We start from the raw sequence: 24,876 nt of genomic DNA, 5'->3' as shown, positions 1-24,876 counted from the left end.
TTTCTGCAAAGAAAGTACTTTTTTTTCAAATTTGTTTATAAGTTCATTGATTTAAATTATTCTAATTCAAACGTTGACTCCATATGGATATTAATTCAGACAGAATTGTTTCCATTGTTGGAGCAGAAAACTAAGATGTATGCACAATAGAAATCCTTCTTTAGCTGAAGTTTGTTTCAATGCATTTATACATCCAAGGAATCTACAGACATTTTAAAACAGTGATAGAACTGTACCTGTGAGAAAGATTGGCATGTCAATCCACAATGTTTTTGTTAGCTTTATTATTATTTTATGCATCCCTGTCCTTGACAAGTAAACCAACAGTAGGACTGAATAACACCACCAGAATGGAATGAATATTTCTGAATACATCTTTAAGACATAGCCAGACTGTAAGGAAGAAAATTATAGGTCTAAATTCTCACATATGGGGCATAAGGATTTAAATTGTCACCTACCTTTCACAACTCACTACAAAAATGTCAACATATTTAATTTTGGACTTGGAGTTCTTGGAGTTTAGGGGAGTTGTGTCTTGGTGGGTTTAAGTGCCCTGAAAAAGAAATGGATCAGAACTTAATCTGGTTACTCTTTACTTACAATTTACTAAGTATATAAAAGCAGTTATTTAAACAATTGTCCATTTCTACAGCTAACACCTATAGAACCTCTCTTCTGACAGCAGCAAGCCAAAGCATGCATGCCTTGAACAAGCAAATTTTCTTTCTCCTCTCTGTTCTGCCAAGTGTGTTCACTTAATCTCACAGGGGATCTGTCAGCTTCCCCCAGCTCCTAAAGCAATTCTTTAGCACTTATTGAAAAGTGCTGTAAGCGAAAGGCAGCAAAGCTGACTGGTGTTTGCACGCAGAGACAGGCAACGGGAGCACTGAGTCACTCTGACTCTCCAACGTGTACTGCACAAAATCAAGGCTAGAAGCAACAGTTAAATCACTCTTGGACTTACCACTTAATGAACATAAATACACAAAATATGCCATTTGTTGGCATGATGATATTGCTGTGAATCATTATATAAAACATACGGTGCTTTGAAATATAGGCATGTACACACAGCAGAGCACTTGTGTGGCTGTAAAACTCACACACTCAAAACAGATCACTCATTTCTAGGGTGGCAACTTTCCATGTTTGGTCTCATCCCAAAAGTGAGCACTTGGAACAGTTAAAAAATTTCAGTTATTTGAGATTTATGACAAAGAAATGTATTAGTTTGATTGAAAAAAATCCAAACCAAACCCACCGCAAAACAACAGAAAACCCAGCCAACCAACCAACCAAAGAAAAAAAAAACCATAACAAACAAACAAACAAAAAAAAAGGCCAAAACTTTTCCTAAGGAAATGAGTTGCAGAATTTAATGACGTGTCTTTGCCTAAGTAAATATAACAGGAACCAAAGCTATTGTTACAGAGTTGCAAATGTGCTAATGTTTGGTTAGACCCTCTGTGAATTTTTGTTCAGTCAAAAATGCATGTGATGTATGTGTCTTTGTTTCACCAGCTCTTTCCTGCAGTTGCTCTGAAGTTACATGAGCAGAGAATATGGCAACCAAGTCTTGCTTGTTTAGTGTCTGTTGCACAAAATCACATATCATTACTGTTTTCTCTATAGGACATAAAGTATCCATCAGATCTGGAGCAAAGCACTCACGTTAGAGAAACATGCTGTCTCTGTAACCTTGGAAAACCGATTTAGCTCCCCACATTTGTATAACAGCATTTATAATTACTCTTTGGGGAGGTATTATTTATGAAAGCTTTCCTGAATGTAATGCTTTGCAAACATGTAAAAGATTAAACAGGTATTTGTTGCCTTGTGCTTAGAAGAACAAAGCAAGCTGTACGCGGAGAACTGTTTTCCTCCTGTCCCAGGTTTTGCTTCCTTCCTCTGAGTCCAGTGTGCACAGCATTGGCTGAGGCTGAGGAAGCCGAGGAAAAGCAGAAGTGACGTGTGGTCTGAAAGACACTGTCTACACCCTATCCCTTCTTCATAAACATAGCAGTTATTCAGGAGGATGGCTCACTGACATTTGAAACCTTTACTCTCTATTGGGAATTCACTTCCCACCGAAACATGAATTTACCCTTAGTTTTCTTCTCTCTGTGCCTTGAGGAAAACTTTAGAATATTTATTGTGAATTTTTCCACAACATATTCCACAACAGAACTTTATACCTGTCCCCTAATACAATATGCAATTTATGGAACAGGTGATGCAAGAGCAGCACTCTACCTGCACCTGGTAAACATTTTGTCCTTTCTGTTAAATTTTTGAGGCAGTTAATTTTTGCCTTCAATACTGAAGTAGTGGCAGTTCTGAGATTATTTTGTATATCAGGCATGTTTGGAAAGAAAGGCCTTAAATATTGTATTTGAACCTGTTTCATGGAAGATGCTGCCTCCCAACACACCAATTGAATCTAACAATAGTGAACAGTAATGACCATTGTTTTGAAACAGCATTATCACGAATCTATCTAGCAATAAGTAGGCTAATGCTGGTTGAGGTGGTACTTTTAACACGGCTGATATTTTAATAAATAAGTTCAAAGTGGACATGCATGAGGTTTCCTGTTGTTTTTGCTTAAAAGGTTCTTGATTGTTTTGTTCTGGCAGTGTTGAACAAGAGCAACTGAGTTCAAGGACTGCCTTGACACCTACCTTGAAAATGAAACTAAGAAATGAATGAAATTATTTGCAAATTGTAAAGCTTCAAAGTCCATGTATATCTTATGTATACCTTATGATTTTTTCCCTCTCTTGTATATTTTTTTTCTTGAAATAAAAGAAAAAGGTTCAAGAAATTAAATGCCAAAAAAGCTGTGTTCACATAGTATTAAATTTACATGGTGAAGTACTCAAATTTCAAGAAATGCTTGGAGAAAGCTGAAGAGAAATCCACAACGATGAGACTGTTGTCCTCTGTGTGTGTGCTATAATAATCTTCAGTTACACCATCACATAGAACAATGTAAGTTATATACCAGGAAAATAGAAAATGAATGTTCTTCCCACCCTGAAGTATGAATAATGTTTGGATGAGTCAAGGAAAATAAAATTCCTTAGTCTGTAAGAAAAGGAGGAGAAAGAAAAAAAAGGAAAAAAAGAAAAGGAGGAGAAAAGGAAAAAAAGAAAAGGAGGAGAAAAGGAAAAAAAGAAAAGGAGGAGAAAAGGAAAAAAAGAAAAGGAGGAGAAAAGGAAAAAAAGAAAAGGAGGAGAAAAGGAAAAAAAGAAAAGGAGGAGAAAAGGAAAAAAAAAAGGAGGAGAAAAGGAAAAAAAAAAGGAGGAGAAAAGGAAAAAAAAAAGGAGGAGAAAAGGAAAAGGAGGCTTGGCCTGTCAGGTCATTCCCCTGAGAGAACACAGATGGTTATGGCCCAGTATTTTTGATTCTACTCTACTTATTGATGAAGTAATGGTAGTTGTGTGCAAAGTTTGTAATTTCTTGCATCTTTGTCCTTTCTGTACAAGAAATTAGGGCATACATTAATGTATTATCTGTGATGGAGAAGAATGTCCTATGTTGGAGAAGTAGTCTGAACTGCACTGGATATCTGAAAACTTGCAAATTTGAGGATCACAAAGAAATGTCCCTTTCTGAAGAGGATGCCAGTAAGATACCTAATGGGTTCTTCTCCCTTCCTACAAAATCCTGAAAGCGTTGCAAAGTTCCAGTGAGGAACAATAACAGATTATTCTTTTAATTTTACAGATGACACTGTAACCTATAGTCGTTGTCCAGTGCAGATGAAGAGTTCAAAGAAGCTGACTCTGAAGAGTGGATGACCCAGGAAATCTTCTTTAGGTCTATTAATTGCCAAGAAAGGGACATCTTAAGTCTGCACAGTTTTAAATACTTGAAAGATAGACCACAAAAAATCTTGCTCTTTCCCAATCCCACTGATACTAGCTTTAGGATGAAGGGGTATGTAAACGGGTATTCAAAATACTAAAAAGAAAATAAACACTATATATTACTTCTGCTAATGTAAATGCAGCAAAAAATATCTCTACCCTTGTGAATCTAATTTAAATGAAGTGAAAAAAAAATGAAGAGGGAATGAGAGAAAGTATTTTTAGAATGGCAGGAAGTAAAGGTAGCAGGTATCAAGAAAAATGTACTATGATATTCTGTGAAAAAATCTTATGGAAACAGTGCAATATAAGGGTGATAAAACACATATTGTGCACACAGTTAAACTTTTCAAAGGTGATCCTACAGCACCTGGGCATTCTAACATATTGCGTGAAGATTAGTGCTAAAGTTATAGGAATATGATTTCTCCCAGAGAACACAGGAAACTAGTTCTGCTCATAACAGTTCAATGACTATATTGAGATCTCTCTGATTCACTGATTTTGGAATAAATGCAGGAGATTCAGACTCATAGAATCACAGAATCACAGACTTGGAGAATCACAGAAACTCTGAGTTTGGAAGGGACCTCTGGAAGTCTAATTCTGGTACTCAAATGGGTGACATAGAGCTGGTTGCTCAGGATTGTTCCCAAACAGCTGTTGAATATCTCCAAGGATGAACACTTCACCTTCCCCGCTTCCCTGGGCAACCTGTGCCAGTGCTCAGTCATCTTCACAAGAATCGAATATTGATGTTCAGCTGAAGTCTTCTGTGTTTTGGTTTGTGCCCATTGTCTCTGGTTCTGTCCCTGGGCACCACTGGAAAGAGACTGGATCTGTTCTCTCAGCAGCCTCCCTTTGAGTATGTAAATGCATTGATGAGATTCCCCTGAACCTTCTCAGGCTGAACATTCACAGAACTCCTAGCCTTTCCTACTAGGAAAGACACTTCTGTCCTTTCATCTCCTTGGTGACCCTTCACTTGGCTCTCTGCAGAAGCTCCATGTCTCTCTTGTACTGAGGAGCCCAGAACTGGACACAGCAGTCCAGGTGCGCCTCACCAGGGCTGAGCAGAGGAACAGGACCACCCCCTTCAACCTGCTGGCAATGCTCTTCTGAATGTATCCCGGGATACCTTTCACTTTTGCAACAGGTCCACTCTGCTGTCCCATGTTCAACTTGGTGGCCACCAGGACTCCCTGGGCCATTTTCTGCAAAGCTGCTTTTCAGCTGGGTGTCCCCCTACATATATGGGTTCCTAGGGTTTCTCCTCTCTAGGTGCAGGACTTGGCTCTCAGCCTTTTTAAACTTCACAAGATTCCTGTTGGCCCCTCCTCTCAGCATATTAAGGTTGCTTGGATGGCAGCACAGCCCTGTGGTATATCAGTCCCTCCTCCCAGCCAGGTGACATTCGTTTTTGTTATTCTTTAGTTGGAAACAGTTTGCCTCTTAGTTGAATTTTTAAATGGACAAAGTGCAATGTGTTTTCTGCATGTGAAGTTTTCAGGAGCTGTGTAGCAGTGGAGATATCACATTAATAGAAAACCTCCAGTTCTTCCCTCACTGGGGGTACGTACACAGCCCTGTTTGAATCCAGTCTCATCCAGCTTCAGGTAGCATTAGATCCTAAAGCACTTTAGTCACTCAAAAGTATACCACAGTTCTCAGAGGAGATACAATAATGCCAAGATCACATCATCTGTGACACAGGGTCAGGTGTAGACAGTTGTAGGAAATATATCTAAGTGCAAGCAACTCCCTGATATAATATTAAAGGTACAGATGAGAGATGGGGAATATCAGCTGAGGGTCTATTTTGCTCTTCCCATCCCACTGCTGTCGACTCTTACTTCTCTGTGGTATGTTAAATGTGCTGGCAGCTGAGATTACCCTGCTGACCCAGCTCTCCCTTCCTAGTGTTTTCATGAGATGCGTGTTTATCAGACCCTGGCAAATTCCACTGTCTCAGGAATGCAAGGACAAAGAATAATCTCTGAAGCCTCATGTCAGAGCAAAGCAAACGAAATGAACAACTAGCAAGAGGGAGGACTGTCACGACTTTTAAATAAAATGATTAAAAACAAATGTATTCTTTAGAAGTGATCCGAGAAGAAGCAGTCATGATTCAGTGTGGAAGAAAAGATATTCGAGTTGAATGTTCTACATAATTGTACTAGTTTGAAAACAAACCAGTGGGAGGCACCAAGTCAGAATAACAATTTAATGGAAATTAAAGAAAAGGGAAAAAAAAGTAAAAGAAAACACTGTCAAACTGACAGAGTCAAGGTACAACCTGACACCCTGTTAGGCAGGGTGGTGGTAGCAGTCTGGTAGAATGGTGGCTGCAGTCCCCTGAAGCAGTGATCCTGTAGTAAAAGAGTCTGCTCTTCCTCAGAAAGTCCAATGGTGGCTGTGTAGCTCCTGTCCTCTGGAAATCCAGTGGGAAGCGGTGTCTCTGGTGGTCAGAGTCCCAGATTATATCCACGATGGGATGCTTGGTTCCTCCCTCTGGGTGGAGCATCTCACAATGGGGTAATGAGTCATGAGGCAAAGTGTTGATTAGGCTCATTAACAGAAGATAGTCCGGAGGGAGTTATCTCTGAGTCAGGCGGCAGGACAATGATGGGCCATTAACAGAAAGATAGTCTGGGGGGAGGAGGCAAGGAAACACTGCCCCACCTGGTTTCAACAGCTGATGGGGACGGTAATAGAATACACTGCAACCCAGGACAACAACATAAGATGCCATTTGCATACATGACAAAAGCTTCATTAGGAATATTAGAAGGAAAACATAAGAATGCTCAGAGTAAAATTCTGCAGCCAGGACATATTCAACATCTAACATTAATGTTAATAATGTTAATGTTGCTAGATATTCTTGATTTTTAGTGATAACTTTACAGATCCAGGAACTGCATAGGCCACAATACATTGTTTGTCCTGTTCAGTCTCAAATACTTCCTTCTGTTTGTCAGTAGTCAAAGAGATACAATTTCAGTGATAGACTCTAAAAAGGAAACATCAACTTGAAGAGCATGGACAAAAATTTCATAGCTACAAAAGTAGATAATCTGTAAATGACAAATTAACCCCAAAATAATTCCCACTTTATCCTCAGTAGCGAGAATGAAATTGTTCTCTAAATGCAGTATTTAATCTATTCTTTATGTGTTAACTTTACAAGAGATCATAAAAATCTCTTTAATTTCAACTTTTTACAGTGGTATCCCACCTTACAGACATGTATGGCTATCTCTAAACCTTTGATATACAATTTCTAAAGAGAAATTAATATGCATGATTTTGAAATCATTCATTCAAAGATGCATATGGAGATTTTGTTTAAAGCTTTTTTAGTTAGTTGACAAATATTTTTCATTCTTTTCTCAATACATGATATTACGTTGGCCAGTATGAAAATTTTCCACTTTAATTTGACCATGACAGCAGCTACAGATGAAGTTTTCCCAGTCACTGGCTGCACAGACTGCTGGAGAACCCTCAAGACTGTCTCTCATGTCTGATGATAGAGCCTGTTTGGTCCTCACCAGAAATAATCACAGTCTTTCTCATTTTCCTGAATATTTTAAACAAGACAAACAAGGATTTTCACTTAGGTTTTATGCTTGATCAGACATTCATTGCTATTACATCTGTAAAAGTACTTTAACAAATTCAATGTTTGCTTTATGAAAGCATGAACCAAGTTTTTAACATCTCTGAAGATGTAGGTACCAATAACTGCCAGGCATCTGGGAGATCAGTGACTTTTGGCCATTAAATCTTCTTTTGTAGCTAGTACGCTGTATAATGAATTTCTGCTTTATGCTGTAGATAGCCTAGTTCTTTTAGCATGTGGATTTTTGAGACAGAAATGGCAAAGTACTTTACTTTCTACTCACGTGAAGGAAACAACATTTAAAAGTAGATGAGGTGTGAAGTTCTATTCCAGTGCTCTGTATCCACTCTTGGCTTTCATCTACATAGGCAGTTTGGATTGTGTGAAAATATATAAACCCCATTGTGACAAGTGAGAACTACTGCAAGTGCTTTTTAACTTAAATATTTAAGTTAAAGCATTTGAAATCTGCTGAAGGCAATCTGTATAAAGGGGGAAAAATATTCAGGGAAATATTCAAACTTGAAAGTTGAGGAAAAAAATGGAAAAAGTGGGCAGTCCAACATGCTAAACCAGCAAAGTCCATTTTCCTGTTTCAGAGACATCTGTAGAAAGTAGGAAGAGAAGGTCAAACCCCCCAGAAGTAATTTCTTTTTCATAATTTTGGCTTTTAGAATGGTTGATGTTTGCTATTGTGTGCAGAACCTTTTATATTCAGCTTTGTCTTCTTTTTACTAAGCAGATAATGGTGCTGTCTCCTCCAGTGGTCTACATGGAGGATTTTGTAGGTCCTTCGATCCACTCACAGCTCCTAATTTTCATCTCTCATCCACCCCATTCATGATAATTTCAACCCCAAGAACAAGTCATCAACCAACATTGCTGTCTTCATGGTACTCCTCTTTCCTGATAAAGGAGAGCAGCCATTCTCCTGACCATTCCTTGGACTCTCTGACTCTCTGCATTTTTCACTGAACATCTGACCCAAAGCTCAGTGAAGCTCGGGAAAATCAGTAATGGCTTAATAGTTTATTAATAGCTGTAGAAGGTGCCAAAGGCTTATGTAATCTCTTTTTTCTTAATAGTCCCTGTCTTTCTCTCTTCATCTGTAAGCCTCCATTTGAATGCTCATTCCTCAACTCAAACTTACACGCCTTCCAAAACTTCTAAAAATAAACAGCATTACGCATTCCGTGCTTTATTTTCATCCTGTGCTCTCAGTTCACACTTTGCCCTTCATTTTTTATTTCACTGACCACATGAATATTCTTAAATATATTCCTTAATCTTTTACAGTATATAGAAAAAAATTGTCATCTTGTTCTCTCAGTTTGACCTTTTTTGTTGCCCAGTGGTGGATGTAGGATACCCCCCAAAAAAGACAGTAAGGGTTTCATTATCTTTCTGACTATACCTATCCTGCCTACAAGTCTAACCCATTTTTTCACTCCCTACTTTTAATTTACATATCTAAATTTTGCCTTCAAAATGGACACCCTCAATTTTCACAGCTTTTCTGTGCTTTGTCATTTCCTTGTGCTTTATCCAGCCTCTTCAGCATCATATTCCTCAATCACTCAGGCCTGCTTCATACCCCACCTCTCTTCCTTTTCAAATAATTCAACAACATATTCTGCTCTGAAATATTTCATTTTCAATCAGTTTTGCTAATAATATAAAGAGAGGTGAAATTTAAAAAGTGGTACAGGAAACCACATGGATGACTTAATCACTTAACTGTTTTCCTCTTCATGGTACCCTCCTCCCTTTTGTTTTCACATATTTCTAACTATCACAAAATTCACTTTTTCAATGCATCTACTTACACACGCTGCATATCGTCCCTCCCTCCTAAAAATTTTATTCTCTACATATAAAGCACAGTTAAATGGACTGGTATGGTTTTCCATCTAGTCTGTAGGCTATATTGATTTCTATCCATGTTGCTTATTTTAGGAGAGAAAAAGTGAATAATCTGGCAGATTTTTCTAATAAGTAAATCTCAGCTGCCCTAAGCTTATAATAATTTGCATACTAATATATTCTGTAGATTTAAAGGAGAGTGTCCTAACATTATTAGAATTCACTCATTTTTAGGGACACTAGAGCTGTGCTAATTTGTATGAGCAGGGGGCACAATTAAAGGACAGGTCATTTGGACAGATTGTCCTTGTTCTCCAGTGTTCCCTGACATCTGAAAACAGCCCTTGGAGATGGGATGAAGTTTTCAGGAGGAGCAAAAAACTAGTAAGGCAATCTGAGGGATGGAGCATGGAGTGGGGAAGAACTAAAGGCCAAAGGAAAGACCAAAAAGAGATTTCCACCACCACCCTTCAGAGCAAAATTGTCTTTTCAAAAGTACAATCTTGAGTGAAAAGAGAAAAATATTTAAATAATAAAAATATTAAAATGTTAAAAAATGTAAATATTACTTTCTACAAGAGGTTTCACAGAGTTTTATACACACGTATATCCAAAGAACCTGTATTTCTTAATAAGTCTGTATTTTAAAGTCATTTTTCAGTCTGTACAAATTTTTTTGAGATTGTACTATATATTATTCTCCAGAAAGGGTCATTCAATTTCCCAGCCTTTGAATAACACATTTGCTACAGGTTTACTACCAAGAGAAATGTTTCTGTCCTATTATCGTAGTTTCTAAATGAGCAGACTCTCTGGAATGTATAGCTGAAAGACTTCGGCCCAATTTGTTTCCATATGACCACATAAAAAATTAATAATAAAAATTAAGACTTACTATTTTTCAGTGAAATAGTTTTGGCTTTCATTTTCCTTGTGAAATTGCAATTAGCTACTTACATTTAGGATTTTGGATTCTGGTTCTCAGCCTCTTTTTCAGTTGAATTTCTAGAAAGGAAAATGGATAAAATAGAGGAGTAATCAGCATATATCACTTTTTGATAAAATTGATATCTACATAAATATATACATAGACATAAATATTTATAAAATCAATTACAAACACACAGCTATTTTAAACTTGTTCTTAACTGTGGTGAGATTCACAGTAATTTTCTTCACTTCTTAAAATACTGAGAGAAATATAGATTATTTTCACCAATAAATCTGTGAGTAAACAGCAATTTAACTCTGTTTCCCTAATTTATTCTCTTCTGTCGCTCAGTCTGAAGCAACTCAGATGAAGGGTGGTCATTTAGAAAGACTTCAGTTTCAATGTGGAGAAAAAATTACTACACAGACTTAGGTGTAGTAATCCAGACTTTATCTTACAGCCATTAATATGGCTCAGATTATTCTGTTTAAAACCCTGCTAGTGGCAGACCTTCTGCCTGTCCAACAGGCTAGACAGGGCTTTTGTATGGAAAAAAAAAAGCTGCCAAGCCATTAACCTAGAAAAAAGGAGATCTTTTCTTCAGCCATTCCCTTTATGGGATCTCACAGCAAATTCTCAGGCTTGTATGTAACCACCAACAGGCGACAGCACTGTTTGATGCCAGAGGAATGTATTAGTTGTTCAAGTTCACACAACCTGCAAAGATGTAGGAAGAAGCTCCAATGCCAACAGAATGGGAAGTCCAGCTCCATGCTTCTGCCACAGCACAGCCGAGCCATGCAGGGAGAGGTCAGTCTCTCCCTAGTGGGGCAGACACTCCAGGCTGCACAGGCGAACAAACAGAAGTAGGCAGTAACTCTAGCAAAAGAGAAGAAGAAGGGGAAATTGTGGAAAGGGAAAGCTCTGAAGCCTACAAACCTTACAGAGAGCTGTTGGAGTAGGTTCAAGAGCACTACTGTGGATCTGTTCAAATGCCTGGTCACTTGGATGAGCATTTGGATAGCTCTCAAACCTTTACTGATCTGAGCTATGTCTGTTGACTTTTGTCCACTGCCCGTGTCTGTGCTGTGGAGAGCAAGGCTTGGCAGGGGATGAACTGACAGCAGAGCAGGCTAGCTCTGGCCTTCACATTAACACATCCTGTGCTTTGGTATCATACAGCATTCCTAGAGTGGGAGTTTTGGGAAGAGACACTTTGTGCTGCTTGCCAGATGGGACTCGGAGGGTTTTTAAAAAAGCGTGAAAAACCACATGCAAATAAATAGAGTGGTAAAAAAATGTGAATGAGGGAATTTGTTTGGGTTGAGAAATCCCCTACTTCCTGATCCTTCCTCTGACTTTTTTAATTAATAATCATACCTTTTATTAAAAAATGAGGCAGAAGAAGATCTCTGAAAACATGCGGTTGTGCAAAAAAACCAAAATTTGAGGTCTTAGCTCAAACATGATAGACAGGAAACACAACTCAGTCACTTCACAAAAGAAACACCCCCAGGCTGAAGCCTAAAGAGCCTATAGCTTTACTAGTGGGGATTATTTGGTGAAAGAGTGTATGAAATAATATGTTTCACTTTCCAGGACTGGTAGATGGAATTCACTGGACACTAAGTTCAACTGTGACCAGGCTAGACTGGGATCCTTCCCATGTATCTGCCTATCAGTGTATTCTTTTTTTACCTGCACTCCAAGTTAGGGCCATGAGACTAAAACAGATGTCACATGCAAGGAAGTAATGTATTTTGGTTCACTGAAGCACCCTAACCACTGCCCTTATGCAGCTAGACAGAATTGTGAGGCATTTCTGCAGGATGTTTGGCATGGATCTTCAGGCAAGAGGTAGAATTGGCTTTTTTTTTCCCAGTGTAAAACTAAACACATGCATTTTCCCCTCCATTTCACAGCTCTTCGTCCAGGCTCCAGCATGTGGACCTCAAAATCCCCTGCTGTATCATGTAGCAGCTATCAAGCTAAACAATTCGCCTGTCAGATGATTACCCTGCTAACAAAGGCACTGCCACCCATAGTCTGCCCTTTGGGTTGCATGGCTGTGTGGTGACCCTTGCCATGGATTCATGGTAAAGGCCTAACCAGCTATAGCACAGAGCAGTTGTCAAATACACAACTGGAATATGAAACAGGAAAAATATCATCAGTGTAAGAAGAAGGGGAAAGTGTAGCATACAATTGCATAAAACTTCGGAGGAGATGAAAATGAAATTTTATTCTTTTCTCATCAAGGCTGTACATTTATGGAACTGACTGCCTTGAGCACTCATTTTAACTTATAAGATTCGTATTTAAAGAGAACAAAACTAGGTGGGGTTTGTAATCATAATTTCATGTGCAGTCAGGCTAGCAAGTGAATGACAAATGCGTTGTACAATATATGGATAAACAGCTGAGGGGAGACTAGAATTGCAAATCCATTTGCTAGGTTTGTTATGACATTGTGGCTTTTTGGAACAGAAGTCTTCACACATGTCCAGGCTTTTTCTCCAAATAAAAATCAGAGGTTTGTGAGCTTTGTCGGATTCTTAACAATTATTTTTATTGTGGAATAACGTAACTGAAAATTAAATCTCTTAATAAAGTCCTTCAAATGATTTTAACCGGCTGTAGGATGTGTGGCTTTCTGAGAGGATATGACTCTTTTACACTTATTCAGAAAAAAAATTTGAAATGATTCTGTGACCTAGTTACAGGCAACATATTAAAAGAACCTCAAAAATGCAATCTACCACTGTATATTGAGAAACACAATTTAACTCCAAGTCCTTCCATTCAAATTAAAGTCTTTTGCCAGAAAGCTCTTTGTCCTGTTTCAGAATGCAATATGCAGAAACACTCTTGCCGGCTGTGTAGCAATCAGAATTGTATTGTAAAGGTTCAAGTCAGTTTCAGGATCATTAAATGAGTCTAATTCTTTTCAAATATCTATGAAGGCATGAACATATCTATATACACATATATATTACATATTATATAGATACAAAGAGCATATACCTTCTCCTTTCTCCCCCCAGTGACTCAAGACATGATTAGACACAATAAAAACCTTGCCTTATGAAACTGATGCTTTTGAGAAGATTGTCAGTGATAGCTGTGCAGCGATATATCCCCTACAAAAGCATGCAATTCTCCCAAGTTTGCTCTCATAAAAGATTTATTTCTATCATAAACCATCACCTGTCTCTTGGTCCTCTGACATTACAATGCTGTCACATTCAGCACAGTGGGGTGGCTGGTGTATTTTCTTTTTTGCAAATATGAAGATTGACAGGCGGTTGACAGTGCTAAAGAACAAGATATGACCAAATACACAACATTTGTACTGGCTGAATAGCTACTGCAAAGAAAGCATAAACGCTCCTTTTTTAACGTCTGAAAATACTCATATAGAGAATAAGCCAAATAAATGTGGTGTATATAAAAGGAATGTGGACAGGACTTCTTATCATAAAATATTTTCTAATTGTCACTATAATTTAGTACTTTCTTTTCTCCTTCAGTTTTTCTCTTGCTGCTCACAGTCCATTCCATCTTGCTGACATGCATTGTTTTTCAGAACAAAGACAGTTTTGTATTGCCTCCTCAGCATCCAACTGGTGGTGAATCACTGCCTTGACGGTACCTGTCACAATTAACTGCGGAGGAAATTTAGGTGCCTTATTTGGTCCACTTAATTGTACCTAAGCAGGACACCAAAGTGGAATGGACATTATAAATACCCCTCAGTGTGTCCTCTGCTCTGAAAGTTGTCATGAGACATTGTTGATTATGGTCCTTATTTTTTTTGCCAACATTCATTATGAAGGAGAATATTAATGACAGAGTATTTATACAGATGTCTCCTTATCGTGACCTTCTTTATCCTTAACAGTCCTGGCAATCTAGTCTCCAGGGGTTTGCATAACCTAGTAAGAACAGATGGATTTCCTTTACAGCTGAGGGTCAAAGGTAAAGAAGCATGTTCTTAGATGTGTCACTACATGAATTAAAATGTAGTAATGAATTTGTGGTGTACTCTGTGACTTTATGTTAGACCTTGACCTTAATATCACATTTAACTGAGCACAATCATAGGTCACAAATTAGAAAGGTTTAAGCAATCTTCTGCTCTATCAAGGGAACCCAATTTAATCAGATCTGATTTAATATTCTGCTCAGAGTTTAGGGAGCACTAGACTAATATTACTAAGAAAGAAAGTGTCACCATAGTTACACCCGTGCTGCAGAAGCACAAAGAGGCATTGGGGGGCAATTCTAGCATTTTGCAGAAGCTTACAGACAAGCATTAGCATTTTTTTATTGTTTTCCTGTTTTTCTTTTTTTAAGATGGCTTTTTTCTTTTTTTTTTCGAAGAATGGCCCTTTGAAACTCTTCTAATACCAGCTGTTTGCTACATCACAATTACAAAGAATTGCATCATTGCAGTAATGTGTTTTATCACTCGCTGAGAGAACACCTGTGGAGAGGCAAGCCTTCCATATCGCAAAGCACACAAAAGAGCAGGAGTGAACACATCATGCAGAGCCAGCAGCTCAAAGCATGGCCATAGAAGGAACTGCAGAGAGATCCTGAGTACCTGAGAGTGGAAGTAGAGGTGCAGAGTGACTTCATGCCCCTGAGAGTGGCAGCGTGGAACAAGTGCTGTCATGTAATTGTACAGATCCAAACCCCAATCCTTTGCAAAAAGCAAAGAAGGAAATAAGAGAAAGTGAGGATAAAGCATGTCAACAGCAAGGTCATGACTTATGTTCAGCCCTGCTTTTTTTCATGTGCACTGTGACTTCTACAGATGTATTCATAACTGTTCACTTAACACTACATATACATAAACATGCGTAATACACATAAGCTTCTCCTCATCTCAGACAAAGCCTGCCAAAATACAAGACTGCACAGAAAATATAATTCTCCAGAAGTGTGAAAATACACTTCACACTGTGAATAGGAATAGAGAAGTCTACTCCACAGGGTTTTAGATTAGATTAACAAACTAATAAATTTGCTGATTTATCTGTCCTTAAATATGCATCTAGATAAGACATACAGTACAGATACAATCTGAACATATCTGATGGATCCAGCTACTTTATGAAGTATAGTAATATAAATACACTTAGTTCCCTTCTACATCTGCTCTAAGTTTGCTATCAAATGCTGATTTTCTTTCTTGGTTAAGACTGGTCAGTTTTACAGTATCAAATTACATTACTTGAAAGTGTCAGGTGAAAATAACTGATTGTTACCTACAATGTAATCCTGAATTCGTGTCCAGTAATTTAATTTTCACCTATTCTTGGGAAACACCATGTTTGCTTTTCTTTCTCCTTCAAAAAAGATCATTAACACTGAATCATTCCAGCGTGGTAAAAATGAGTCTGCAGTGCTGAAACAATTCTGCATATGTTAGTGGTGGTCTAAAATAAAACCGTGAGATGTTCTATCTTAAAAATTATGTTGAAAATAGAACGTACTGGTCTTACCTCAGAAGGCCCATGCAGATAAATGCTCCAGAAAGACACGGGAATTTGTGTTTATAATTCTTGCTTATTTGAAGATCATCTTAAGCTTGTGTAAGATCTTCCCTCAATGCATTTTATCTATTCCCAATACTAGATCTGTGATTTCACAGAAAGGATGAAATGTGATGATAAAAAAAAGGGAAATCAAACTTTTTTCACTTACAACTTTAAAACATTTTAAAGAGTCATTTGGAAATTATAGAAATTGGATTGTGGTACTGCAGAATAACCTTACTTATATGGAAAGTCGGATCACACCTAGAAAACATTTGCATTGAAAAGGCCAGACTAACATTTTGCAAATTAAATACCACAGTTCATCAGATCAATATAAATCATGTGCCCTATTACATACTACCCTTGACTCTATATCAATATAGAAGTAATTTGTCAATTTTAAAGCTAATGCTGAAATGGTTTAAAGATGAACACAGAAACCCATTTTCCTTAATTGAGATAAACTTGATATGTCAACAAATAACATATGGAACAAAATAAAAAGGAAATCCTCCAATAATTTAGCTTGAGTCAACACCATTTGCATAAGCCTGCAATTAAGGAAAAATGAAAGCTGCCTATATCCCATGGTTTTTTCCTGTTTATTTTGGCACACTTAAATATAACTCCTGCCATTTGTGCATGGGAGGGAGAAAAAGGAGTGATTGTCAATATGTAGGGAACTCTATCTCAGCAAAGTAACTGCAAAACCTTTTACCAAAAAGAGTCGTGAACTTAAGTTTCCTGCAATCTTGTTAAATTTCCAAAATTTAGAGATACTTGACAGTAAATTAAGACAGTGCAGCAATTTAAGGTAAAACTAGGAAGTAGTTGGGGAATCATTGAGTTATAAGCAGGAAGAGCTTTCTTTAATTTTATTCATTCCATTTGCAGTTAAGACTGTTGTAAAACCTCTCAAGCAGCTATTATCCTGACAATAGTCAAATTCAGTGAGAACCTAGAGCCTCTGAAAGAAGAGGGGACTGTAAGAAGTTGCAGTTTTCTTTGTAGAACTGTTGTAAGCGACCTACATTAGACAAACTTCACAAAGTTAAAAAAAGATAACAATTTCCAGTCTATATTACCAGGATTTAGCTGTAGTTTACTTTAATTCTCTTTTCCCAGCCCTTATCTAGTGATTCACAAAAGCAATCAGCTAGGTCAAGAGGCTGCACATCTGGATTGGCATATTTTCAAAACCAGAGAACCTTTGAGAGAAAGGAATAAAAAAAAAAGGTCGGTAAGTATGTTACACTGTCCTTGATTCTCACAGCTACAAACTGGATTTCAACCTGGTATTCAATGCCTGAGTTACTGTTGTTTTTGGAAGAAGTAGCAAAGCTAAATACCTCAGTGCCAACAGATTTCTTCCCAGTGCTTTCCTTTCTTCCCGGCTCCTGGTATTTCCTTCCAGCTAAGCACATTTACCAATGAGAAATTTCCCATTTCCCTTTGTAATCCTGCATTTTCCAAGTGTCTCATTCACTCATCAAAAAAAAAGAGATCTCAAAGCATTTTCATTGACAATACAAAGAATGGTTGCAATTTACTGATGTCTTTGATAACTTTGATAGAGAAAGATATATTCTAACTAGAAAAGAAGAATAACCTATAATACTGAACGCAGTTTTGTCAAAATGGCTTTCCATAAAATAGGATTCACAGATTCAAATCCACACATCACAGTTCCCAAGTCTTTCAAAACTGATACCATTTGTTCCAATTTCTCTGGTAGGCTTCAATTTGATTACACCTACTTTAAAAAACAAACCAAACCAAACCCTCCAAACTACACAAAACGGAGGTCACACTTCAAAGCTCCAGTCTTCTTACCTCCACAGTGTTTTTCTCTCTTCTTGGTATGTTGCTGTATATTTTCTTTCTGTTAGTGTTTAAGGACAGGCCCTGACCCTTACTGCTTGAAGCTGCGGACACAATAAATAACAGAATATGTGTTTACTCCTTTATCTCATTGTCTTGGACTTATGTAGCAAGGTTTTGGTAGGGGATGGAGGTGGGGCTGCAGAGGCATCTTCTATGGCAAGACATCAAAATCTTCCCTCAGGTCCAGCAGAGCCAGTTCCAAGACAGACCCGCTGCTAGCAAAAGCTGAGTCCCTCAATGACACTGGTAGTTCTTCTGTGATAATATATTTAGGAAGTGGAAAAAACTGCTGAAACCCCCATTCTCCGTTCCCCTGTGCTGCTGGGGTAGGTAGAACAATAAGGAGTGAAATTGAGCCTGGAAAGAAGGGTAGATGGGGGTAGGGTGTGTTTAGGTTTTCTTATCTCTCACTATCTTTCTCCATTATTAATTCATAATAAAATATGTTCGTTTCCCCAGGCCGAGTCTTTTTTGCCTGTGGAGGTAATTGGCAAGAGATCACTCCCTGCCCTTACCTTGACCCACCGTCTTTTTCATTGTGTTTGCTCCCTCTGTCCTGCAGAGAAGGACTTGCTGGATATCTGGCAGCCAAACAATCACCCTACCACAAAAATGTAGGCTTAAGATCCACCAGATGGGATCCTGGGGATCTAAGATACGTGAGACTTGAAAGTTTTTTTTTCCACTTCCTTTTCTCCCACTCAAGGTATCCAAATTCATCAGAAATCCATACAAAGAAAAACAGTCAGAAGCTAACCATTTTCTCCATAGCAGAGGAAGCACTTGAGTCCCAGAAGCAGAGACTCAATATCTCTACCATCCTTTTCTTAACCACCAGGGTCCTACACATGGCTAAAAAATGACCCTATTTTAGGCCTATCTGATGTCCCTGGTATCCCTTGGTATCTGATACCAAGTTCCATATCTATTAGCTTTGTGGGCTTTTTTTAATTTAAAAAAAAGGTATATTTTAGCTGTTGGCCATTCATACCTTGCTTCTTATAAAATTTTAGTAGAAAGTAGGGCTATTTTCATAAAACAGCCTCTGCTAGCAGTACTAGCTACAGCAGGCTCCCACTCTCTGTGCCAGCCAGAATTGTACTGGAGAAATTATCTTTTGAAAAACAAATGAGTAAAACATGTATTTAAAATGTTTGTATCAGCTGTCCATTCAAAGTCACAGGAATGGTCACTCAGAACAACATGTGAGGCAGCAAGGGTGCACACTGGTGGCATGTAGCAGTAGTAAGGAGACTTGGTGTGTAGGAGGGCCTCAAGTCTGTTCTACCACTGAATATTGCATCTTGCAAAAGTGCAGGACCAAAGATCACAGAATAATAGAGTCAAAGAATGGTTTGAGCTGGAAGGGACCTTAAAGATCACATTATTCCAACCCCCTCCAGTGGGGAGGTATACATTCTGCTAGACTAGGTTGTTCAATGCCCTGTTCATCCTTGAAGACTTACAGGCATGGGACAGCCACAGGTTCTTTGGGCATCCTGTTTCAGCGTATCATCACTCTCACAGGAAATAATTTCTTCCTAATATCCTACCCAAGTCTTTCAGCTTAAAGCTTTTGCCCCTCATTCTTTTACTACATGCCCTTGTAAAAAGCCCCTCTCCAACTTTCTTGCAGGCTCCTTTATGTGCTAAAGGATGCTATAAGGTCTCCCCAGAGTCTTTTCCACAGGCTGAACAGCCCCAACTCTCTCAGCCTTTCCTCATAAGAAAGGTGCTCCATCCCTCTGATCATCTTGGTGTCCATTCTCTGGACTCATTCCAACAGGTTCATGTCCTTCATGCGCTGGGATGCAGCTGGATGCAGTGTTCCAGGTGGGGTCTCACCAGTAGAGGGGCAGAATTCCCTCTCCTCCCTGCTGGCTACATTGCTTTTGATGCAGCCCAAGAAGCATTTTGCTTTCTTGTGGTTGGTGAGATAAAGAGGAGGGCTTGTTTCAAAGGAAAGAGAAAGAAATAAAAACAAGATTCAGAAATAACAGTACCAAACTCCAAAGACAAAAAAACCTCCAAAACAAACAAAAGAAAATGAAAATATCCATTTTATAAGATGGACAGACAAAACGTCCTCTTTTACCAATGGGAACTGGATTTTGATCCCAAAAGAAATCGATGGAAACTCCACTGAAATCAGCTTAATACTGACATCATTTTTAAGTTCATGCAAACAAGATCAGATTCCACTCAGTTTCACAGAAGCTCAGAAAATCAAGCATAGTTTGTAATGTTAAGCATATTGCTTCTGATTGAAATACACCAATGATGTTCAGAAAATGCAAACATATAAACACACATCTGCAAAAGGAGAAATTCCACATTCACTATTACTACCAAAAAGATGCACAATAATTAAAGTATTAAAATATTTTTCTGAATTTCCAGCTATCACCTAATTCCTTCCTGAGATATCATGAAGATTTTCATAACTTTGATGTGATGAACACTAAAAATATTTGCAACACCTCCTTTGCATTTGGTGACCTTGTCAGTGTGCTTGACACAATTAATATACTGAAATTTATTATGGTTCAGAATACTCACTTCAATGCTTCCATGGCTGAGATGATTTTTCTATTAAGTGGTCTCTGTGATAATTTACAAGCATTTTGAGCTAAATAAGTACATTGATCTCTCATGCAGACACACAAGTCCCGACACTTAACATCTTAGATATCTTACATCACAGCCACTCTGTGCTTCATATTCTTTTTAAACTTAATGATCATCCTAGGAACTTTGCTTTTTTCCTGTGAGTTAGCACACATCTGAAACCCCCTTCCACTAGGCTAAAATACAGGATCAAAGTGAATACGTTACACAGTTAGGATTGTTAGGGCTTTTGATTTTGTTTTTAGTTGAAATTATTGGCATAGGATTCAGGGCAAGTGTATCAAAAAACATAAACACAATTAATTGATATGATACATAATTACAAGACTAGCAATATTACAAATTATAAACATGCTTATCTGAAAATTCATTGCAGGGAGACACCGTCATTTTTAGAAAAAAATTCTAAATCAAATACATTTTGACAAACTCTAAGGGTTGCTAAACCAGTGGTTTGTGTAAATCTTGGAGTGATTTGCTTTCATATTGAAACACCTGGTTTCAAGTTGTAGAGTAAGGGTTTTGCACAATGTAACTCAAAAACTGCAAACCACAAGAACTCATGACTAATATGCAGCACATAAGTGACAAAAACAAAACAGTAGTACAAATGCAATGCAGTAAATTATGACCAGATGTAACACATAATAAATCAATCATAACTGCCAAGAAATTACTAAATATAGAGCATTTAATTAAAGCTTCTTCTGTGTCTCTAGACAATTCAAGTATAACTATTAGCATAGGCATCCTACATTTTTTTCCCACTCTTTTTTTACCTGTACCTTGGCCTGTTTTTCTCTCCTCTTTCAAGCACAATCCATGAAAAGCATCAGGAAGAACACAGAGCAAATACAACTGAAGAGAGTGCCATGGGACATGTTACAGCCAGGAGGTGGAAAACATTGATTCTGAAAAGGGGAACATAAAGTCAGGCTAGCTGGTTTCATCCCCTGGAGATAATCAGTAAAACCTATCTGTTGAATTATAGATATATGTTTTTCCTCCTCTGTCTGTGTTTACTGTTCAGAAGGCATTGGCCAGGCCTGGCCTACATTGCATGCTCTCTCTGATGTACACCTGCCAGTCCCAAGCAGGAGCAGTGCATAGTCCTGCTCAACAGCATGGCTTCAGAGAAACGTCTGCCATGGATGCAATGTAGCTGAAAGAGGAGAACTTGGGCAAATTAAAGTTGTTTGTTCACGGATCCATGGCAATGTGCCACCAGAAACAGAACTTAGCACGCATCAAGCCTCCTCAGGCAGCTGTGCAGGGTTTGGGGCTGAAGATGGAGCTGATGGCACTCTGACACCCTTAGTGAGAGGGGGAGCATGGAGCAAGTTGTCAGAATCCATGAAACTCCATGTTAAATTACTGTCACCACCTACTCTGGCGGGCACACAAAATGTGAAAATGTCTCCACTCTATAGATTCAACCAGCTGAAAAGGGAGCCAAGTTTTCAGCCTATCTCCTAGGAAAAGTTGACAGAAAATAATTATTATTTCCATTTTTAAAGCTGAAATCTGGATTCCAGAGAGACACCACAATAACAAACCACGGTGGGATGTTTTTGCTAAAAACCTGCCACATAATCTATCCAAAAAATGATTTTTGATTCCACGAGTAACATTCCACCTACTAGTTACCACTGGGTATGCTTGACTACAAGTTAAGAAGATATGGCTTCTTGCATTAAGCATTTTTGCCTTGAGTTATTGACACATTTTAAATTATTCTACTTTATGTCCTTCCTTAATAGAACAGAAATCTGCTACAAAACATCTTTCTTAACAGACTTGCCTCAGGTACTGTGCAGAGATTCATGATTTAACAGCTCCTCCAAACAGACAGGTATATAGCTTGTTTAATAGGCTTGTTCAACCCTTTGGCTTCTATGAGGTATAAGTGGATTATAGAGGTTTGCTGTCTTTTTACACAGCTTCCCAAATAATTGTCATAAATATCCCTACTTCCTTAACCCAATTAATGAATCATAGTAAACGTTTAGTCTACCACTTCTATTGATGAAACAATTTCTTAGGAAACACATAACCATTGCCACCCCACGCTACATGCATGCTCTGGTTCACACAGAGAAGGGAAATACATTTGAAAGAAAAAAAGGAAAAACTCACATAAGTCTCACAAGAATTTCTTTAGTCACTGATGAAGATTTTTCTTCCTGTCATGAGTTTTTGGAAGATAGGTTTAATGGGAAACATATGGATTCATCATTGCTGAAAATCAACCTCACTTCGGATGATAATTTATTTACTTTCTAGAAAAAGGTATTTATGCAGAAAAATTACACTCTGGGAGTTTTAATTGCTGTCTTGCAATCCTGTAATCATAAATGGGATCCTGCACTAAAAGCAGTCAACACAGGAGTGTTTCAGCAGCGGGGCGAATGGAGAGCACTCAAATAAGCAGGTCTGGCAGTTCTCAGGCCTCAATATTTTTTCTTTTTCATAAGCTAAGCAAAACAAAATTGCTATTAAGTAGAGTAAACATTTTCATTTATAATAGAAAGCACCTAAAAGAATAATAGTTTCACTATTCAAATAACATGTATGGTAACAGCACTAGGTTCATGAAAAAAAATTCATATGAAAAGCTATTAAGATATTAAATATTTATGCTTTCAAATCTTCATCTACTTCACTTGCCCTTAACTATTTTAGCATGATTTTATGAATATTTAATGTTATAAAAACATTCTTTTTGTGATCCTGCTGAAATATTCAGCATAAACAAAAATGTCATTTACACCAGATGATTAATGTCCAAGATTCCTAAATCAACAAGCCCAGAAATCAGTGAGTCTGAGTAAAAGCAGTGGCAGTGTGGAATCTGAAATGGGGTTGTTGTGTCCTTGAGAACAGCAGCATTGGAGATACCCAATAAAGGTGCTGGCTGTACTACATTTAAAAACAAGAGGAGACGTGTTGTGGGACTCCATGGGGGAAGATGTATGTGCAGCGTGATTCAGCATCACAGTAGCAGTAGTGCCAGGGAGTGAATCTGCTCGCTGAGCTGAAAAAAAATGAATAGTAAAACAAAAAATCCTTTGTGCAAAGGCAGGCATAACTCAAAAAAAAAAGAAAAAAAGGATGGAATGAGTGGCCTGAGTGAAACATGTTTGTTTAAAAAGACCATTCTCCTCTGGAGACCAACACTGCCTCCCTTCTCATACTGCTGTAACATTTACCTGGCTTGCTGGAAAGTAGAGTGTGTTACAAGCAACTGCTGACACGATCAGACAACACTAAATGCCCCCAATTACTTCATTATTTATGAAATGTTTGCTGGGTGCAGTCAGTGGCTTCATGATGAAAAAGCTGCAACAATGAGGCTCTGTCAGATTTTTGGCAGAGACATATCCAAACACATAAAAACAAGTTAAAACACTATCTTTATGCATAATTCTTTCTTGGCATGTGTCCTCAGTTACCATAATTTGAAGCGAGAAAACACTTCTACTTTTTCTCACTCTGAAATAATGCGGCCAAAAGTGTATCTAATTCACCTCCTCCCCCAGAAGAGAAACAGCCTTGTCAAGGGCTGGGCTGTATGTGTGCTTGAGATACCAAGGTTTCCATTTACCACACAGCTGCACCAACTCTAGCAGCCCTGCCTGCTGCCAGACGCCTGGAGCCACAGACCCACAGCTGCCCAGAAGCGTCATCAGCGACTGGCCAGGGCTCAACTTCTCGACCAGATCCAGCCTTGGCTCTGCTCTGGCTGCTGATCCACTCCTTTAGCAGGAAATCCTGTAAAGCATGTGCAGAATGGCGAGCAATCAGTGTGCCAAGAGATGGAATCAATGTGGACAGGGGGGAGCACAGTGCAGAGCCATGAACCCTTTGCAAAACTCCGCTTCGAAGCTGATTTACAGCTGGAAAGCCCTCTTGGTGCAAATAGTTCATAAAGCATATGACCTAAGTACTTGCCCACAGGGCCACAATAACATTTATGTAGCATAAATTAATGTGTTTCAACCGCTAATTCAATCTGGCTAGCTAATTCCTCTGGTTTTGGCAGAATGTGACCTCTGCAACAAAGTACAGTGCTTGTGGTGATGACTCACAGTTCTGGCTGCCTTGCGTCTGAGAGTCACACGCACCCTTACGAACAAAGAGTGCTATTCGTCAAGCAGCCATAAAAATATACCTCCAGAATATGTTTGGATCACTGCTAATTGAAATTTCCTTTTTATAGGAGTCTGATCAAAACCAGCTGTGGTTTTGGAGTCAAGCAGGAACAGATTTATATATTACATTAGAAACCTGACAAATTCAGACACAAGCAGCTGAGTGAATGCTTATAATTGGCTGGAGAGACACATATAACACGCAATTACTTGAGACTTCCCTGAAGGAAAATCCTACACTGGATGTGGATTATTTTTGTGTTTCTCTTTTCTGATTTCCTCTTCAGTGAAAAGCTGTATTTAAGTAGTGCCCCAAATTCGGAGGGACTATATTAGTGCTTTTAATAATGCCACAACCAGAGAACACAAAGCT

Source organism: Corvus cornix, chromosome Z (genome assembly GCF_000738735.6).
Source record: "Corvus cornix cornix isolate S_Up_H32 chromosome Z, ASM73873v5, whole genome shotgun sequence".
Lineage (NCBI taxonomy): Eukaryota > Metazoa > Chordata > Aves > Passeriformes > Corvidae > Corvus > Corvus cornix.
This window is presented reverse-complemented; position numbering follows the sequence as displayed.